Source organism: Canis lupus, chromosome 25 (genome assembly GCF_011100685.1).
Source record: "Canis lupus familiaris isolate Mischka breed German Shepherd chromosome 25, alternate assembly UU_Cfam_GSD_1.0, whole genome shotgun sequence".
Taxonomy (NCBI): domain Eukaryota; kingdom Metazoa; phylum Chordata; class Mammalia; order Carnivora; family Canidae; genus Canis; species Canis lupus.
Genome location: NC_049246.1, coordinates 39,824,360 through 39,844,586, shown reverse-complemented (window position 1 = coordinate 39,844,586; position 20,227 = coordinate 39,824,360). Strand labels below are relative to the sequence as shown.

The 20,227-nt window shown below is 42.9% G+C and overlaps 1 protein-coding gene and 1 long non-coding RNA gene across 2 annotated transcripts in view; one reads left to right on the top strand and one right to left on the bottom strand.

The window, feature by feature from the left end:
* Positions 1-17,887, top strand: part of IRS1 (insulin receptor substrate 1) — a 59,992-nt gene extending 42,105 nt beyond the window's left edge. Inside the window, exon 2 of the mRNA XM_038573977.1 lies at positions 16,863-17,887. The gene's annotated coding sequence lies outside the window, so the exon portion shown is untranslated. The remainder of the gene's footprint in view (positions 1-16,862) is intronic.
* Positions 14,826-16,005, bottom strand: LOC119865953. The gene is made up of 3 exons (XR_005378755.1): positions 15,929-16,005; positions 15,241-15,285; positions 14,826-15,052 (listed from the first exon to the last, which is right to left on the bottom strand). It is a non-coding gene; the product is annotated as an uncharacterized LOC119865953 (long non-coding RNA).
* Positions 17,888-20,227: the final 2,340 nt, after the last annotated feature.

Sequence of the window (20,227 nt, the reverse complement as noted above, 5' to 3'; positions counted from 1 at the left end):
AAAGAGATTTATTTATTTGAGAGAGGAGGGGAAGGGCAGAGAAAGAGGGAGGGAGACTCTCAAGCCGACTCGGTGCTGAGCACTGAGCCCGAGGCTGGGCTCGATCTCATGACTCTGAGATCATGACCTGAGCTGAAACCAAGATTTGGATGCTTAACTGACTGAGCCACTCAGGCACCGCTAAAATCATTCTTAATCTAAGTCATATGGACATATGTGTGTGTGTGCATCTGATTTTCTTATATAGACATTTTTATATCTATAGATGGTTCTTCATTGAGTACCGATTATGTATGAAACACAATGATAAGTCAGGTGGGGTTGGAGGTGACAACCCTACCTGAGAGTGAGCCCCTCATTAGGCTCCAACACAGTGTCTGCTTGTCCCTCTCCCTCTGCTCCTCCTTGCCCCCCTCCCCCACTTGCACACGGTCTTTTTCTCTCTTTCTCTCAAATGAATAAATAAATACAATCTTAAAGTTTGGGGTGCTTTAGAATTGCTAAGGAGAATCCATTTTAAATCACGGATCAACTATTAAAATTATAACCTTAGAGCAAAACAAGAAGTACCTTCAATACCCAGTGATAAAAACAGTGGGACAATATCCCTTATTGATGACGAGTGTCCTCGTCAGGGTTTTACTGACACCATGTTTTGAGGTGCTCCTCTCTGCCAGCACCCCAGCAGTATTGCAAAGAGCAAGGAGCTTCCTCGTCCTTTGAATTCCTGTTTCCCCAGCCCCCTCCCTTGGCTTCTTGCTACTGAATGAGACGAATTAATTGTTCTATAATTATTTCATTGTCGGGGTCTGTGCCACATGCTTTACAGTCACCATCTCATTTAACCCTCACAACAACCCGATGAGCTAAGTAGGCACTTTTATCACCATTTTACCAGGAACAACAGCTCAGCGATGTTGCTCAAGGGCCTGAGTGCTGGGGGCGGGGGGTGCTAGGGTCTTACCACCATCAGGCAGCCACAAAGGGTAAGTGCCTTGCAGACAGTTTCCATTCCTGCTGGATCCCATAACCGTTGATGAAATGTATTTTCATTCTGTCCCCACTGGTTAGGAAAAATAACTCACGTGAATCGCATAGCATGCGAATTGCACTACCCAGCCGTGGTTTTAGAATGAGCTCTTGGGGAGTATCTCTGGCCACCCCATTTTCCTTCCATTTCCTAAAGCCATTAGAAACCTACGCTTGCCTTGTTCGGGCTTCTCTTCCAGACCAGTAAAGCTGCACCTCCTGGTCAGAGCACTGAGTCAGGCCCGGTGAATGAAATTGCTATCAAAGAATGAAGACTTTGGGGCGCCTGGGTGGCTCAGTCGGTGAAGCATCTGCCTTTGGCTCAGGTCATGATCCCAGGGTCTTGGGATCAAGCCCCGCATTGGGCTCCTTGCTTAGCTGGGAGCCTGCTTCTCTTTCTCCCTCTGTCTGCTCCTCCCCCTGCTTGTGCACTGGCTCGCTCTGTCAAATAAATACATAAATCTTTAAAAAGAAATAATGAAGACCTTTGCACTGCTGTAAAACTTCATTGATGTAGAAACAGAACCTTGTAATAACTAACTTGCTAATAAGTTGTACTGAAGGGCCTGCTCTTGCCTTTTAGAAATCAGACCAGTTCACTACCATCCATTGATGTGAATGGAAGTTACTAGAACCCACAGAGCATCCCTCTGTGCTTAATTTGTAGTCTTTCCCACATTTTGATACCTTTGAGCATTATGGTTTTGGGCTTCCCCAGATGCAAAAAGTGCTGCTTCTGGATCTTCCCCTGCATGCATCCTGTGGTTCTGGAGATGAGATACCTGCGCACAGAGTCATCCCTTTTCCACCAAAACATTATGGAGGATAAATTAAGGTGCAATGGAAAAATGGGAGCCTCTTTGATATTGGTACTTTCGATGCTTCAAAGTTGAGAGTGTTGTAGATTGCTATTATCATTTAATTGTTGATGTTGATTCTACTCTTCGAGATGAGATCTGAGTTGGCAATTTGGGGACTTTTACCACCTGCTGGTCCCCTCAAATAATAAAGACAGGGAGTTAAGAACTAACCTCTGGTTTGTGCCTTGAGGTTTATTTAGTAAAAGACACTGGAGGGCGGGGTGTTAGGCGGTCCATGTTCCTTTGAGTTGTGCCGAATGCTTGTTTATTTGGGTTCCATCATCTGTGAGCTAACGCACATGGCCCCACTCCCTTCCTCTTGACCGGGACCTCTAGACATCAAAGTAACCGGCATCCGTGTTTTAAAGCGATAGAAATGTACTGGATCCCAGTTTCCAGCCCTCTTTTCCCAGTCCAGCTGTCTTGAGTCTCCCGTGGCCTGAACACTAAGCAGGTAAAGACCTATCAGTGCTGTCTCAGTATTGGGGTCTTTCCCAGTGTCGTCTTTGTAGTCATCCAGATGTTTGTTTTTTCAGGAGCCCTGAGACAGAGGTTTCTCATTCTTGTCCAGTTAACTCTTTTAGAACCTTTCTGCCTGGAAATTTTTCTTTGCGTTTCAGTTCAAAAAAACTATGTAATTTAAGCTCATTTACCCTACTAAGCCTGAGAACAGATGGCTTATCACGTAGCCTTCCTTAACATCCCCCGTTAAGCCCTCTTATTATTCCTTTACTGAAATTAAATAGAAATCTCAACTTTTCTTCAGGGTTCTTTACTCCTTTGCTCCTCAGAGTGTGGTCCTCAGACCAGCAACACTGGGGTCCCTTGGTGGCAGGCTAGACATGCAGAATCGTGGGCCCTACCACAAACCTCAAGAATCACAATGTGCATTTTAACCAAACCCCCAAGAGATCCTAAGCACATTCAAGTTTGAGAAGCTCTGCTTTATTTTATCCCTTCATAGCTTAGTTATTATTTCCTCTGTACTTTTCTCTAGCATGCCTGAAGCATAGAGACCAATGGTCTTGTAATAAGAGCAAAAACCTAATACTTATCTGACTCAAATCCCTATTAATGTAATACCTATGATATTATAATAATTTTGAACTAAATTGATGTGTATTTTTCATTTATAATAAATTGGTAGTCTTCAGAGACTTTGGGGGGGTCTTTTTTTGCTATATGTTTGCCCCTTTTACCTACTCCTACTGGACGTCTCCATTGTATAGCTGAACGACTTTGCTAAGAATCTGGCTTTGCATTTATATTGGGTACCACCTTGTTTTTCCTCTTTGGGGGATTTTTTTAGGGGGGTCTTTTCTTTTCTGTATAATTGGGCTATTAAGATTTTAATGACTCATGACTAGAAAGAGTACTGTTGGAGGTGAGAAGACCCCAAATCTTACCTCAGTGCTGCTCTTCACCAGTTTCATGGGCTCATGATTCTAACTCTTAACAATAACCATATGATCTGGGAAGTCCCCGTAATACCGGGTATAGAACTACTTCGATTGTTCTGTTTGTATTAATCCAAGAACCCTGTCTACGATGACTTGGTCACACAGTGGAAGTCACCTGGTAAAAAGGGAATGGAGCCTCTAAAACAAAAGTTGGAATAATTACTCACATCCAGATGTATATTTTGGTTAGTCCTTATACTCCCCTTCCCACCAGGTTATTTCCTTATGTCATGGTTCTCAAGTCACCTTCCTGTTGATTCCTTCTAGCCATGCATTAAGAGGGGGACATTAGCAAGGATATGGCTGCTCTTAATCCTTGCACCTCCGTCTGGAAGCCTCTGGGAAGGCCTTTGTTTCTACTGGACGTTCTGTGGGGAGGATCCAGCATAAAGATATGTGTGAAGTCAGTGGCTGTGTTCAGAAGCTGTTTGGTGCTGCTGATGGTCGAGAGTGAGGAGAGCTCAGGGTGGAAGGACAGGAAGGAAGAGAGGCATATCTTAAGAATGAGATTTGACGTGGACGCTTACGCAGTCATGCTCTTCCTTATACTGTTCAGGAAGGAAAGTGGGAGTAACTAAACGAAGAGGTAGACCATTGCCCATTTGCAACATGGTTTTATGGGAAAAACATAAGGCAGTTTTTGAGCAGAATTAAGCAAAGTGCCTCATAGGGATGTAAATTCAATGTTAATTATAGCCTGTCGCTTTTGGGTAGTAATGGTGAAATTGTGTGGTTGGGTTTTACTCTGAAGGCATTGTGTCAGCTTCAGCCACAGTGTGGAAAGAATAGAAGCTATTGTTTTCTTTATGAACTTCAGCACCACAGTAGCTTCTGTGGCATTATTTCAGGAGGATATGTTCTTCTTACCATTACCTTCGGGTTCCATCGGAAAAGCTTCATACCTAACCACCTGGAAATCAACTTGTTCTTTCTGGTCACTGTTTAAGTCTTAGAATTTGTTTTTTTTTTTTTTTTTTTTTTTTTTTTTTTTAAGTCTTAGAATTTGGAACGCTGTGTACTCTCATCGATGATGGTCTATGTCCCCTGCCCCTCACCCAGCTCTTTTTCAAGCTTAAAGTTTCAGGGAAAACAGACCTGAAAAGTATCATCCTGGAAAGACATCCCAGAAACAGCAGCTGAAATTTCCATCTTTCTAACTTTGACTTTTTTTGTAATAAATCATCTTCCAAGGTATTTATCTCATAAAGTAAAAAAAAAAAAAAATCTCTAGGAAATACTATTCTGACTTGGGAGTCGCCTCTTAGCGAAGTTAGTGGATTTATTTTAAAAAGTTGACTAATTCTGGAACAGAAGGGACCTAATTCTTAACTTCCTTTTACTCCCAGTTATTTCAGGACAATGAGCGTGACTAATGGTCACAAATACCAAAAGGAAAGTTCTCTTCTTTCTCACCGAGTTTTACAAATGATTGTGAGGACTAGATATTTTCTCCATTTCGTTAAATTGTGGAGGCAAAGCAAGGTCAAGTGACTTGTCCAAGACCATCCACAAAGTACGGGCTCAGTTGGATGAGATACAAGCCTGGGCATGATACAGGGTATCTCCTCTTGGGGTCGATCTTTATGTCATGGTCATGGAGGTGGCGCAGCATCACACCTGCTAGTCTTCCCCAGGCTCTGTTGCTTTGGCCTCCACAGTGCCTGGTACTCTACCTTCTTTAGTCATTGCTTTTGCATTGCCCCCAGACATTCTTGTGTTCCTTTGGAGGAGGAACGTATGGAAACATGGGCCTGGGCTGGTTAATCAGATCAGCTGTCTTTTAGCGGAAGAGGGAGGGAATGGGATGCAGGTGAACTAAGCTTCCAGCAGTGATGAATTGGGAAAGGCTGAGAGCATGGACACACCCACTGGGATTCTGAAGTGTGGAGTCGTAAACAAAGCAAGGCCTTGGAACAGGAACGTACCTCTTCCCTCATTCTGTTCCATAGAACCGGTGTGGACCCCAGCAACGGGTAACAGGTGCATTTGGTGGCTTCGGCAACAGTTCTAGAGCATATGGTGTCTCAGCCTCAGAACTAATGACACAGTTCTTTGCTACTGGTGGCCATCCTGTGTGTTGTGGGAGGTTTCGTAGTCCTGGCCTCCACCCACTAGATGCCAACAGCTTCTCCCCACCTCATCCTAACCCCAGTTGTGACAACCAAGAATGTTTCCAGACTTTTCCAAATAGCTCTTGCAGGGAGAAATTATTCCTGCCCACCCAAACTGAGAACTAGAGATTTAGTGAAATGCTTGGAGGCTAGAAGGTCTCCGCAGAGAAAAGTGGTTTAGCCCCACGAGTATGTTTCAGGCAGAGTCCTGGCACACCAGTGGGCCTGAGGATCACCTTCACAGATCTCCCTTCTATCACCCCTGGGGCTGCGATCCCCTCAGGGTCACTGATACATTTTTTTTAAGAATAATTTTTTTTATTTGAAAGAGAGAGAGAGCACGTGCAGGTGGGCGGGGGGCGGGGGGGGGGAGGGAGGAGCAGAGGGAGAGGGAGAAACAGACTCTGTGCTGAGCATGGAGCCTGACGTGGGGCTCGATCCCACGATCCTGAGATCATGACCTGAGCCAGAATCAAGAGTCAGACGCTCACCAGACTGAGCCGCCCCTGATAAATACCCTTAATAAGGATCCTTTCAAGTTGCCACTACCTTGTAATTAAGAATTTGGCACCACTGTCCTCAGGAGGCCTCTGTTCAACCAGGCTCAGGACCTGATGCGGTTCAGTTCAGCTTGCTGTCGCAGGGAACGACTCAGCAGACGCTACTGAGACGCTACGCTCCAAATTAAAAAGCAAAAGGCCGAGATGTCAGATAATGGGGGAAAGCAAGAGGAACAAGAGCAAAGTGGAAGTGAGACTTGAGAGATGAAAGCAAAGGCCCACAAACTCTAGGGTCAGTGGGTTGAAAGGTCAGCCGCTCCTTGTCAACTGGAAGAATTTTGCCTCTTTATCCTGGACAATAGAGAAGTGTTTGCAGTCACTTAGAAATCTGCACCATTGTCTGCTTCAAAGACCTTTGAGATGCAAGCAATGTATACATTATCAATTATTTCAGATTATCTTTCCAGTTTTTCCTCCCTCCTCTTCCAGCTGCCAACCATTAGATGTGTGCATCTGGCAGCAATTTCGGTTTTTCGTCAAGTAAGTCAGGCAGCGTTGACTGGCTGTGTCACACTCCTGTTCAATTCCTTCAGATCAAGACTGGGGACAAGAATTTGGAAACAAAAGCCATCCATTTCCTCCCCCAACAATTAGAAACATGCTTCAGAACCTGGAAATAGTGCAGAAGAATCTCACTGAACATCCATTTAAGCCTATTCATGAGAATTCTTTGTGAATCCTTTCATGGAGCATTATAAGTCTTTTCATTAGACTTATAATGAAGTCTAGAAAGCCTGAAGCCCCAGCTTAGAAAGGGTGGGGGCTTCAGGCTTCTAATTTCTTCTGAGAAAGCACTAGAAGTGGGCTTTCAGCAGTGTTTCTGTAGATAGCATTAATTTAAGATCCGCTCAAAGATACGCTAATGCTATCTGTCCTAATATTTAACCTCTGCTGTTCCCCGTGTAGGTAGACAGGTCTTTGTCTAAAATCCTATCCGAGGGTCTTATTTTTAGCTTCACCACTATTACTTTTACCTTTTCTTTTTGTTCTGGCGCGTCCTCCATACCACCTCATGTCTCAAATAATTTTGTCTCCCTTCCCAAGCAAGACACATCCTGATCTTGGTTGGCTTCAGCCTCAACCCTTGGCTCTGGCATCTGGCCTGTGGACTCATTCTTGCTTGTTATTTCCACCAATGCATTTGTGGTTGGTGTGTGTTTTCAGGTATCAGGAGAAAATTGGAGAGCCAGGGATACCTAGTTCTTAATAAGAATTCTTCATTAAGAGCTAATGTTTGAGGGCTCATTGTGTGTCAGGCACTACGATGAGAACTTGAGAACTTTTCATGGATTATCTCATTTTACCTCAAGGGCTAACCCTGTGAAATGGGTACTGTTCTCCCCGTGTTACAAATGAACACATTGAGATTTAAGAGAGCAAATGACTTGCCCAAAATCACAGAAGAATGAGAGGAGATTATGTAAGTGGTCTTAGTTAGTCTCCTTTTAAATTTTAACTTGGAAATAAGTTTTGAGTTAAAATTGGTCAGTCTTTAAAAAGCATAACAGTGAGGTGCCTGGGTGGCTCAGTCAGTTAAGTGACTGCCTTTGGCTTGGGTCATGATCCCCGGGTCTTGGGGGTCAAGTCTCACATTGGGCTCCTTGCTCAACAGAGAGTCTGCTTCTCTCTTTCTCTCTCTGTCTCAAATAAATAAATAAATGCATAACAGCCATGTGTTAGGAACCTCCTCTTCCTCAAAGTGACCTTTTTTTTTTTCTTAAAGATTTTATTTGTTTATTCATGAGAGACACAGAGAAAGAGTCAGAGACATAGGCAGAGGGAGAAGCAGGCTCCCTGCGGGGAGCCCATGCAGGATTTGATCCCAGGACCCTGGGATCATGACCTGAGCCAAAGACAGATGCTCAACCACTGAGCCACCCAGGTGCCCCTCAAAGTAACCTTTTTTGGAATGAATTCCCTAAATTACATTTTAGGATTCAGAATTCCATACAGGATACTCCTCAGGTAGTGGCAACTCAAGGAAAGCACACTCTTGGTTGCATTACTTTATTGCAAGCAGTGTTACAACTTCTCCTGAACATAATCCAGTTACATAGAGGTCCCACCTGGGGCCTTCTGTAGCCTAGGGTGGATGGGACAGTTTTTTCCATCCTTTGAACATTGACTTTTAAGACTAGCTTTCATAACTCAGAAACCTTTATGACTTGCATTTCTTTAACAAGAATTCTTAAGTTAAAACAACTTACACTTGAGCACTGAATACGTTTGAAACATGCTGCCCTGTGCTTCTGTATTGATGACCAGTTTCGATTGGTTTCATTCATCCTTCGACAGTTTTCATTCATCACTTAGACCCCAGAAATAACGACCACAGCCCACTTAGCTTTGAAGACTCTGGATTAAATTCTTCCCTGCAGGTTCCTCTTAGCCTTCTCAAAGCAAAGAGGAAGACAAAGGGTAAAACCTTTGTGTTTGTGATTCATGAAGATGGCCTCCAGTTGATGTTAATTAGATGTGTGCAGTAGGGAAAGCCTACTGAGCTTGACCTTGCTGGGAACAGTTGGGAATGGCCCTGCCCTCCGTTAGGCCCGTCTCATGACCAGAATACCTACAGAAGATCAGGGCCACACAGCCGAGGTACCTCGTGGTTCCTTTTAAAGATGCCTGTTCAGTTCAGTACATTTTTCTTGCATTACCAAATTCTTCCATAAAGTCAACCGCAACCCATATTATCGGGGACTCCGGCTAAAACTTGTGGTGAGTAGGAAGTAGATTAAACACAGGTTTTCCCTTTTCTCCGGCTGCCAAGAGTGATGTCAGTGGTGTTAATGATCCTTACCTCAGCCCGCTGCAGACCCTGTGTGAACGCTTGTTCTGTGCTCTAGTTCCTAGGCTATTACGGAAAAGCTGCTGATGCTTGATAAGAGACAATTGGGTAGTCAGACAATTCCTCAAATGTAAAATCAGGCCCTTGCTTTCTTGAAGCAATTTCTGATATGACTCTGGGGAGAGTGCAGAGAATGCAAAATCTATTTAGTGTTTAGCAGAAAAATTAAAGCAGTACGACTGGGCTGAGCCCACTTGATTCCCTTTTGCCTAATTACAGAAGTGGTATTGCAAACACTTTTTTTTTTTTTTTTTTTTTTACCATCTCTGCACCACATTGTAAACTAAGTTGTGATTTTAATTTAGGTCTACTGGTTTGTATCAAAGCCAGACCAATAAAACCTATATCCTGTATTTCTGAACACCAAAAAAACAAACAAAACAACAAACTGAGGTGAAATGACAATAAAAACTATAAACCTCAGAACTGGAATTTAATTCCTGGGGGAGAGCAGCATATCCTGCAGAAATAGCTCCCATGAAAGCAGAAGAAAGACTTGACTTTTATGACTTGCTTTCTCAGGTAGGGAAGAAGGTATCCTATTACTTTGATGTCTTCAAGCAACAGGTTTTTTTTTTTTTTTTGGTTGAGCTCCGTTAAAATTAAAGCTTCCTGCCCCACATTATGTGGTCTGACTCGTAATGTAGATGGACTATTTTTCTGAGTTCCCCTACCTGGACTGTCATGTACATGTCCCGCATTCTAATTTTGTTAGAAGACAGATTTGAGACATTTTGGGTTACGTTGTGGGGGGTGGGAGGTGGGGAAAGGGCTCTTATCTCTTGCTTTATCAGCATGCTCTCTATTAATTACAAGAATGGGAAATGACTGAAATGACCAAGATTGGGAAGTAACTGAAATGACTATTCTGCAGCTTAGAAGATTTCTGAATGCTTAGTCAGATTGCCTTAATTAATATACCTTATTTAAAAAAATATTTTTAAGTCATCTCCACACCCAACGTGGGGCTCGAACTTAGAACCCCAAGATCAAGAGTCACACGCTCCACCGACTGAGCCAGCCAGGCCCCTGCTGTGTGTTGCTGTTGCCTTCATCTGGCTTCCCCATAAATCTCTAACCCTCTGGAAGTGTCCTGGTCCAGCCCCTGCCCCTTGTGGGTGACCACCCCTGGACCACAGTGCAGGCTCCAGGCTGGGTGGCCAGCTCCAGGGTCAGCCCCTCTCTTCTTTTCATGATACAGGTGCCTTTCTTCCCCAGGGGGTCTCCCAAAGTCACCAGCCCCACCAGAAGGACTTTCACTGGGACAAAAGGGGAACTGGAGCCCGGGTGGCCTCTCACACGTTGTCCCCAGATGCTCCTCCCTGGCAGCCCTGTGTGCTCCCAGGCCCGGCCAGCGACCTTGTCATCTTCACCCGCCCACGCCCATGTGACTCGCACCAGGCAAAAGTGCTCTTTAAGCAGCTCCGTTAAAGCCCTGGCCCGGCCACTTACCCTTCGCCTTTTAAGACCACGAAACCAAGTCTTTCCAGCCCTGTTCTGGCCTATTTTCAAAGATGTTGGTTTCCTTTCTTTAGCTTCTTGTCAACATAAAGGAGCAAATGTCTTGTGGTCTTACCTCTCATTTTAATTCTTTAGTTCCATCCTACCTTGATTTTTCTTTTTTTTTTTTTCTTTAAGATTTTATTTATTTATTCCTGAAAGACACAGATAGAGAGGCAGAGACACAGGCAGAGGGAGAAGCAGGCTCCATGCAGGGAGCCCAATGTGGGACTCGATCCTAGGACCCCAGGATCATGACCTGAGCTGAAGGCAGATGCTCAACCACTGAGCCACCCAGGTGCCCCACATTGATTTTTCTTTTCTCTTTCTTTCTTTCCTTCCTTTTTTTAAAAAGTATTTTATTTATTTACTTGAGAGAGAGCACAAGTAGAGGGGGTGGCAGGCAGAGGGAGAGGGAGAAGCAGGCTACCCACCAAGCACGAAGCCTAGTGCAGGGCTTGATCCCAGGACCCTGGGATCATGACCTGAGCCGAAGCAGATGCTTAACCTACTGAGCCACCCAGGATCCCCATCTTCCTCCCTCTCTCCCTCCATCCCTCTCTCTTTTTCTCTCTCTCCCTCCTTCCCTCCCTCCACTTAGGTCTGTCCTTTGCCAAGGTCTCATCCTGTACTGACACTTCCCAGGTCTACCTTGTAAAGAGTAGAAAGATTCTCCCTGTGTCCCGAACTTGAAGTCCTCCAGAATTAGCTTTTCTTCTCTTTTCGCTTGGGTGATTACCATAGCTAACAGGACAACAGGACAGGGCTGATAATTCTGGGTCCTCCCTAAATGCTTCCATCCACCACCCTAGTTGGTAGAACCAAATTCTAAGCCAGGAAATTTCTCTAATAAGGGTTTCACAGCCCATCAAATGGAACAGTGGCCTCCTTTGTCCATCGGAGATGGAGTAGTGTGGATGTTAAAAGGCAGCGCCCCTATACACTCCCAGAACTATGAGTCTGTGTAACACTGATAGGGGTTGTTTTCCTGTTTTTTGTTTTGTTTTGTTTTGTTTTTGTTTTTTTCAATTTACTGGCCTGTTTGGCAGAATCAGGTAGGCTTAAAACCAGGATACTTTTGCAGTGTTTTATAAGGTGCCTTATTAATGTGTATGCATTCTGGAAGACTTGATCTTCTCTGAGTGGTAGTGTGAATTATTGCATCAGCATCAACCAGGTGGCTAAAGAAATGAATTGTGGTCATGGTAGTGGTGTGCAGTTGAATATAATTGTGTCAAATGAGAAATCAACAGGCTTGGGAAGACAAGCTTGAGAGAGGGGTCGCAGGTGCTACGTTCAGCATCCTGCTGGGTGTGGAGCTCCACACCACACCCACCATTTCGCTCTTTATTTCCAGCCAAAGGGAACTGGTTTCTCTTCTGGGAGGAATCCTCACCCCTGTTCTTCTAACTGCTCGGCCTGTGCCATTTCCTGAAGGACTTGGACTTTTGGACATCAAAGCCAAGCCAGAGGCTTTTTCTACTTTCAAACTGCCATATTCCTCCCCAAAATCATGAATTGGAAGGAGGGAAAGGGACAGCATACCAAGAAGGTTTAAAAGTTGGTTAAGAGGGACATCTGGGTGGCTCAGTGGTTGAGCGTCTGCCTTTGGCTCAGGGCGTGATCCCAGGGTCCTGGGATCGAGTCCCACATCAGGTTCCCTGCAGGGAGCCTGCTTCTCCCTCTGCCTGTGTCTCTGCCTCTCTCTCTGTGTCTCTCATGAATAAATAAATAAAATCTTAAAAAGAAAACAGTTGGTTAGCATTTCAAATATCTTCTCATCACAGTTATTTTAAGAATGGGAAAAAAATCTAAATATGATGGAAATGTGATTTTCCTGTCCTATTGAAACATTTGTGATATCGAATGCAGAATTTTAAAAGTTTAAGTCCTTTAAGCAAATAGTGGATTTAGAACCACAGCTGAATCGTGGCTTTCCCTGGGTGACAAGAATTCAAGAAATGTTTATTCCTTCTTTACATTTTCCTGTGGTGCATAAAATTTCTATATTATAGTCAAGAATTTTTTTTTTGACTCACAGCTGTTTATTTTAAGTGAAAGAGAAATGTGCTGTTTTGACACATTTCTTTAAGTGGAGGAATTTATTTATACAAATTTTTCTAGTTGAATCTACAATATAAGATTTCAAACAATGGTCTCCATTGAAGAAAAGTCATTACGATAGTCATTTTTTTTTTTTTTTTTTCAATCATAGTCGGGTGAGGAAGAGTTACTTTCTGGCTACATTTTGGTATATGAAAATAGCCAAGGAACTTCTATTTCACTCCTGTTTCCTTAGTAGAAGTAGAAACTGCTGGTAATGGTTTGACTAGGTATTTATAACTGTGTTGCACTTGACTCAACAAATTGGCAGGTTTCGAGCCATTTGAATACAAGATAAATATGTTAGTCGATGGGTTGGGCCAAAACTTCATTGTTGAAAGGATATGGATCCTTCATTGTACACATATCATAACCTTATGCTGTTCTCAGCTGCTTTATAGCGCAGCCTGGTCAATAGGCTGAGTGTGAAAGGGAGCAGAAGCTTTCTCTGTTTTTCAGCTCTCCGTAGGCATAGTTTAAGTGGGTCGAGGCCAGAAGATGTAAATTCCTATTGGATGCAATAATGCAGTAATCCATAGGTCTCAAGTAGCATCGCCCAAGTGTTGACTTATTTGATAATGCTTTAAAAATTACATTTTTCATTACTGGCAATAGGATTAGGTGGGTTTTATCTTACACGAAGACACACGGAAGGGGACAAGAGATGCTGGTGTGGTGATGAAATTTTGTCAAAAAGTAATTTCCTGCTGCTAAATCTCGTGACAGGTGCAGCGTCTTTCTGGGTCCAGGAGTTACTCCCCAGTGAGGTAACCAGAGAGGATGTATCCTAGGAACATCACCATTTGATATTTGCCCAGCTCTAATCCGAGGAAATATTTTGCTTCTTTTGTTTCCACTTCATGGGTGTTACAAATGAGTTTTTGTATTTGTATTTGTAAAACATCGTTGAAATATTTGCCTCCTATGGTTGGTGTGAGTCAGTCCGGGTTGTATATATAAAGAGCATCGAACATACCTATACCGGTGTCTTCCCTTGTAGTGCTTGTTACAGTCCTTATCACTGCCTTCTCATTTGTCACAGATATTTCTTGAATTGACTGACTGTGGGAGCCCAGTACGGGTATTGGTTTTTTAAAAACATGCTCTCAAAATGTCTGATATACATGTTGGCCTTTCTTCAAGTGAGTTGCTTTGGTGAAGATCACCCTTCTTGACTGCAGTTCTGGAGAGGCTGGGATCAAGGCAAATGAACTTTAGTCCCATGAACATCCACTGAGGTCTGTCTATAATGTCCTCAGGGTTCATTTCCATCAAAACTCAGCAGGGCAATTGTGAACAGCTGTGTTTTGGGAACTTTAGTTTTGGGGTCTTTGGCTTTCCATAAGGCCTCACTGGGGAACCGTTACCTGGCTTGATCAGCCCCTTCTTTCACCATATTTGGCTCTCAAGGCTTTTTGGCCATCCCCAAGGATCAAAGGTGCCCTCAGAGGGCTGAGACTGGCTGCTCTAGAGACCATTCCAAAGAATATGCCCAAGGCTGAGAAGGCCATCGCCAGAAAGAAATGAGAACTTGAGGAAGCATTCCAGAAATGCTTCCAACAATGGCTGCATGATTGGCATAGCTGTGCAGACCTCAAAGTGGCTGCAGTGAAGGACCAGTCTCACTCAGGGATGGCTGTTAAATATCTGTACCATTGGCTCAGGAGCTAAATTTTCTGTACGTACACACAGAAACACAGACACACGTACAAACACACACACACACACACACACACACTCTCACACCCTTGAACAAAGATAAACAGATGTGAACTTCAGACTTTCCCTTGAAGGTTTTCCGGGCCTCTGCGGCCTGTTTATCGGGTCTGTACCCAGCCCCTCCCCGTCAGCATAACCTCCCTCATTCCTTGTTTTCACTTTTTCAGAGATCCCCAAGGTGATGGCACCAGTAGGTAAGCATTAGTGCCTGAGACATGTGCTGATCAGGGTTTATGATAAAGGACTTTGAAATGTAGAGTGCTGAGACTTTAGAGGGCAAGTTTATGGTGCAATTGATGGATCCTTTTATTTCCTGCTCTTTGAACATACATACTTGTGGGAAATTACAGGGAGGGGTTCAGCGTGGCCCAAAGCAATAGACTTCAGCATCTGGCGAAGCCAGAGTGTTTTCCCTCCTCAGGGAGGCCCCCGATCTCTGCCCCCCACTGCATCCGTGCAGGTTGTCACATGTGACAACAAAACTGGATGCAGTTTATTCCTGGGCAGAGCTCTTCATTCAGCCTGTTCTGGATGTGAGCCAGGTGTAAAATGAAAAGCAGACCGTGTGCCCTTTGCTCCCCCCACTCCCTCCCCCATTTCCTATAAATGAGCAAGCAGTTCGTTTGTTTGTTGCAAGTGTTTTAATAAAAGTGTGGCCTTCCCACTTCATTTTAGGACCAGAGCTGTGAAGCCGTGCTAAGCGGTGTCTAGATATTCTTGTAGGAACATTCTGATAGATTGCAGTGTGAGTTCAGGAGAAACTTGAAAGTAAACAAGAGATCTGGAGAACGGTCTCCCGGGTTTTTGAAGGGATGGGTTTTCCTTTCACTCGTAGGAGCCACGCGAAGTAAGTCCTGTTTCTCTGGCAATCAAAGGGATAAATAAGCCTGGGGTCCTTTTGTGTTTGAACATTGGTGTCTCCATGGAAAGTCTTTACTTGTATATAGAAAAACAGACTGTTTACCTGTTTTAGGGGTGGAGTCCATATTATAAAAACAGCAACAGAAATCTCATAAAACTAGAGTCCACGTTCAGTAAATTTCAGCTTACCTGAAATCCAAATAGTGAATGGTGACTTGTCCCAGCCATATTCTCCTTCAAGAGAAGAGAGAGGAAAACAGTTATGTTGGTCAGCATGTCCATTGGATGAATTGTAGAGTCTGTTCCTTTCCTTGTGGCTGGTGTGGGTTATGACTACTGTATCTACTACATCTGGGCGCATCATGAAACATGTCCTGTTGTCCCTGTCCTTAGATAAAGATACCTGAGCCTTTCATTTGAGATTCTTCACCCTCTGTCCCAGCTATATTTGCAGATTTACCTTCTTCGACCCCTTTTCACATACCTTGGGACCCAACCCAACAACCCAACACAACCCTTTCGCTTGGTCTGCCTTTGGCCATCCTTCTTCCCCGGGCCTTGTTTTATGGGAACTGGGCTTGTGTCCCTTTGATTCCTTCCACTTATATTTAGTGAGTACTTAACTATGCACTAGCCCTTGTGCTCGGCTCTGGGGATGCAACCCTGATGCAACAAAGATGCGATCCCATTTCCATATCCCCAAACTATTCCTTTTCTTCCAGACCAAGGTGAATGTGTCAGTGAGGTATTTCCTTTCTCTTCCCAGCTAGAAGCATCCTTCCCTCCCTCCCTGCAGTGAAAGCATCTTTTCCTGTCCATCTGCCGTGGGATTTACTCCCTTTTTCCTTTGCATTCTCTGTTCATGAACGGAGCTTACCTTCCTTGCCCGACTTTCTAGAAAGCAGGGCCTGTAGCACAATTCAGCTTCACGTTCCCCATAGTGTTTAGTGCAACCAGTTACCCGTTTGGCAATATTTATTATCTACTCTGTGCCACATACTGTTCAGGACATTCTGTAAGTACTGGTATTTTATAGATAACTTTGGAATGCATGAAAAATGTGGGCCTCGGAAGGACTGTCTGATGTTAATGCTAGAGAGCAAAAGAGGGCTGAGGTTGAAAAAGGTGTCTCCTCTTTGCAAGGGAATGGGTAATGCCCCATGAGGTCTGCTTTCTGGAATCACATAGAAGCAATGTGCTTCTGCCAGAATAACATTTCTATTAGATCTAAATCAGAATCCCTTTCTTTTTTAATTTAATGATTAACTACGTCTGTTTCACCTGGGCCTCCTTTTGCATCAAAAATCCTCATGTCAAGCAACGTCACGTTACAAACTGATTTCAGATTTTGTAATATTGGGGCTCGCGACTTCAAATTCTAAAACCTGCAGTTGACTTTAAACCAAAAGAAGTTGAAGCGTAGCCTGACCATAACCTGCTTACCAGATTTTACAGTCCTCTTTACATGACAACTATAACTTACATTTTTGTTTTGATCCTAAGAACATCAAAGTATTTTGCGTGTTTGTGTTACTGAACTCTGAAACCTCCAAATCACATCGATCTGTTGACTGATTTAATATTGACTATTTTGGGTTTATATTTGCTTTAGACTCTTGCATTTTGAAAGGGGGGAAAAGTTAAATACAGTTTGTTGATTTTATTTAAGTACACAGTACTGTTTGTGCCCGTAACTTCCGCTTATCTGATATTGCCTCTTTTTTAAAGAAAAAAAAAAAAAACCTCAGAAACTGATGGAGCATGCATTTTGAGAAGCCTGTGGTGATGAACCCTTTCGTTTTCCTTTTCAGAATGAAGACCTGAATGACCTCAGCAAATCCTCCCTTTACTCATGGGTACCCAGACTCTGAATATTTCATGATTCACAACCAGGACCTCACATCTTTCTCCTCAGTAGATGGTACGATGCATCCATTTCAGTTTGTTTACTTTCTACAATCCTCAGGAGTTCCTTGACTGAACTGCACGTACTATATTGTGCCAAGCAAAAAAGCACTGTGACACCAGAACAATGAGTCTGCATAAACTTCATCTTCAACCTTAAGGACTTAGCTGGCCACGTGAGCTGATGTGCCCACCACCATGCCACGAGAGAATGGGTTTACTCTCATTGCATTTGCAAGATCCATTTCATCTGCTGCTGAAACTGTGTACGACAAAGCATCGTTGTAAATTATTTCCTACAGAACTGTTCGCGTTGGGTGGAGAGAGTATTAAATATTTAACATAGGTTTTGATTTATATGTGTAATTTTTTTAATTAAAATGTAACTTTTCTTACAGCACATCTTTTTTTTGGATGTGGAACTGAGGTATACAATGTTCTGTTGTAAAGAGTGGAGCAAATACTTAAAACAAGGCTAACAAGAGTAGAATAGGGTACGATCCTTGTTTTAAGGTTGTAATTCAGAAAAATAATATAATAAGAATCATAGTGCCATTAGATGGTTCTCAATTGTATAGTTATATTTGCGGATACTATCTCTTGTAATATAGCCCTGATGTTGAGCTGAGATCCTTACAAGAATTGATCTTAATTTTGTATTTTTCCTGTAAGGCAATAGGCCACGTTAATTAAACTGAAGAAAGATATATTCTACTGGGTATTTTCAAGTGTCAGCTTAAAATTGGCAATTGAATGGAAGCAAAATTACAGGCAAATGAAATCAAAGTCTTCCATTGTATATACTGTAAAGAGGAGGAGACTTGGGTGATCCCTTTAAATCAAAAGCTCTCTTTGGAATGAACAATGTGGGTGTTTGTAAATTCTGGAAATTTCTTTCTATTCATAATAAACTAGAGACTGTTGATCTTTTCTTCTCCCCCTCCCCCCACTTTTGTAAGCTTCCTGCTCCATGGCTACCAGTTTTTTTCCGTGCACACATTAGGATATTTTATTTATTTCTGGCATTGTTTCGAGAAAGGTGGTAAGGCAAGTGAGTACTTGTCTCTAATTTCCAAGCAGAAGTTAAAATTCCAGAAGAATGGTTTTTATCATGACCAGGGCTACATGTCACTTTCCGCAAGACCCTTATCTCTTATTTTCTGAGAACATCCCGTGTTACAATATTTGACTGAATGTAGTTGGTCCCATTTGCCCTGGTCGGTGCTGGCCTCTTAGTGATTAGTTAATAAAACCCAGTGTACAGAGAGCATGTCAAAACATAATGACCGGCTATGGAAACATCTAGCCAGCAGTGAAGATGTTAATCCTCCTCTTGTTTGGAAAGTACACACATCTTGCAGTTTTTCCTTGTGAAAAAGAAAAGGCAGTGGACACACTTAAAAGATACTGCCTACAGTGTTTTTAAATCTTTTTTTGCCAGGAAACTTCCTAAAGGTTAAGTGAATTAATGCCAAGGTCAGGCTCCCTCAGAGTCCGTGTAAACTCTCTATCAGAAATTTCCACCCCCACTGTTGAGAGGAACAACATTTCATTTCTCTGATAGGTTGAGCTCCCTGGGTTGGGGAGGGGCAACAAGGAAGGGGCCAGGGTCGGGGGCCATTGCAGAGGCTGCTGCCCCTCATTCAACCAATCGGGGGGACCCCTACTCTACTCAAAAGGGAGTGGAGCTAAATGGAACCCCTCACGCTGCTGAGGCCTGTGTTACTGTTAATTCAACCGGATGGCATGTACCTCACAGATTGTTGTACGATGTTCATTGTTGCAGATTCTAATCATTTGCATGCTCATCAATTTCTAAGATGAATAGGTCTGTAGTCATAAGAATCCATTGTTTTCAAGGAACTTGCTGAATTACATCATTTCCTATGAGGAGAGAACACTACCGATTTTAAAAATCTGCTATGAAATTTTTTTTATACTTTTATAAAAAAGACTTCCTCGGTCAAACTAATTTAAATGTTTTCAAGTCTTCTGACTCCTACTCCTGCTAGGGTAAGAAGAAAGCAAGCTGTCATGCTTTCTTCCATTGAAGATATAAGTGGTTAGACATCAATGAGCAAAGTCAGCCCAAACCGTTTTCCTGTAAAGCTGGTTATTATTTCTCAAGAAAACTATACTTGGAATATGTATTACCAAGATACCTCTGCGTGTGGAGTATTAACATGTTTTGGGTGAGAGCAGAAATGAACAGACTGGAAAAGCCATCTCTTGGTTAATTTCTCTGATGTTTTGAGTCAAGTAGCAGAAAGGTAGAAATTTTTATTTAAGCTGCTTCTAGCGGTCCCTGATTTGGGTTTCATGGTGGTATCGAACTTCACCAATTTAAAACTGGAAGTTGCAGGCATTTAAGGCAAAAAAAACCTCATGCTTTGACTACAGAGGGGTTGACCTTGAGCAACATCAGCTGCTAAATCCTTGTGTTCAGTTCCTATTGAAAGCTGGCTTTTATCCATTTCCAAGTATTTGTAGGCCAGCCAAGGAATTACATTAATGGGGCTTCTAGTGGCCTCTGGTTAACCTATAAGTTAGTGGCTTTTTCCTCATGAGACCAACCTTTTATAGTGTTCTTTCTTAGAGACCTAGGCAGAGTTTTAAAATTCTCCTTTGTGGAAAGAACAAATATAGTTCATGACTTTGATGATATCTTCATTCTGGGCGGAAAAAAAAAAAAGAAAAAAGAAAAAAAAAGGTCCTAGAACCAGCTAGAAGTGAAGAGAATCCATTAATGATCAACCATGTGAGTCAATAATGACAATTTGGTACTGATGTTACGTTTGTGGCTATTTCTTGCTAACTTTCAAAGGTCAGGGACTCTTAACTAATCTAGGTTGCCTGCAAAAATGGGTTTACTAAAAATCATCTAGCCAAAAATAGAGATTTTTTAATCTTTTTCCCCCCATTGTCTTCTAGCTTTAAATTTGAAACATTTAAAGTATTAAGAAACAGTCTTACTATACTGTAAGAAACAGTAATTTATGATACTGAAGCCCTGTTTTGTTCCATCTTGCATCCTGAATGCAATATGCCAGGTATTTGAAAACTTTATTTACTGCAGGTGGTTAAAAAATGGGAGGGGAGCTCATCATCCACTGACAATAGAGCCATGAAAAATGGGAGAGATGTGAAGTGCTCTGTGTACTTTGGCAAAGCTCTGTGAGTCAGTCCCTCACGCAGAGAGGCACTGGGGAATTAAGACCTTGATCCGGGAGAGACAGGAGGACCCTTTGGAAGGCATGCGAAGGAGAATGGA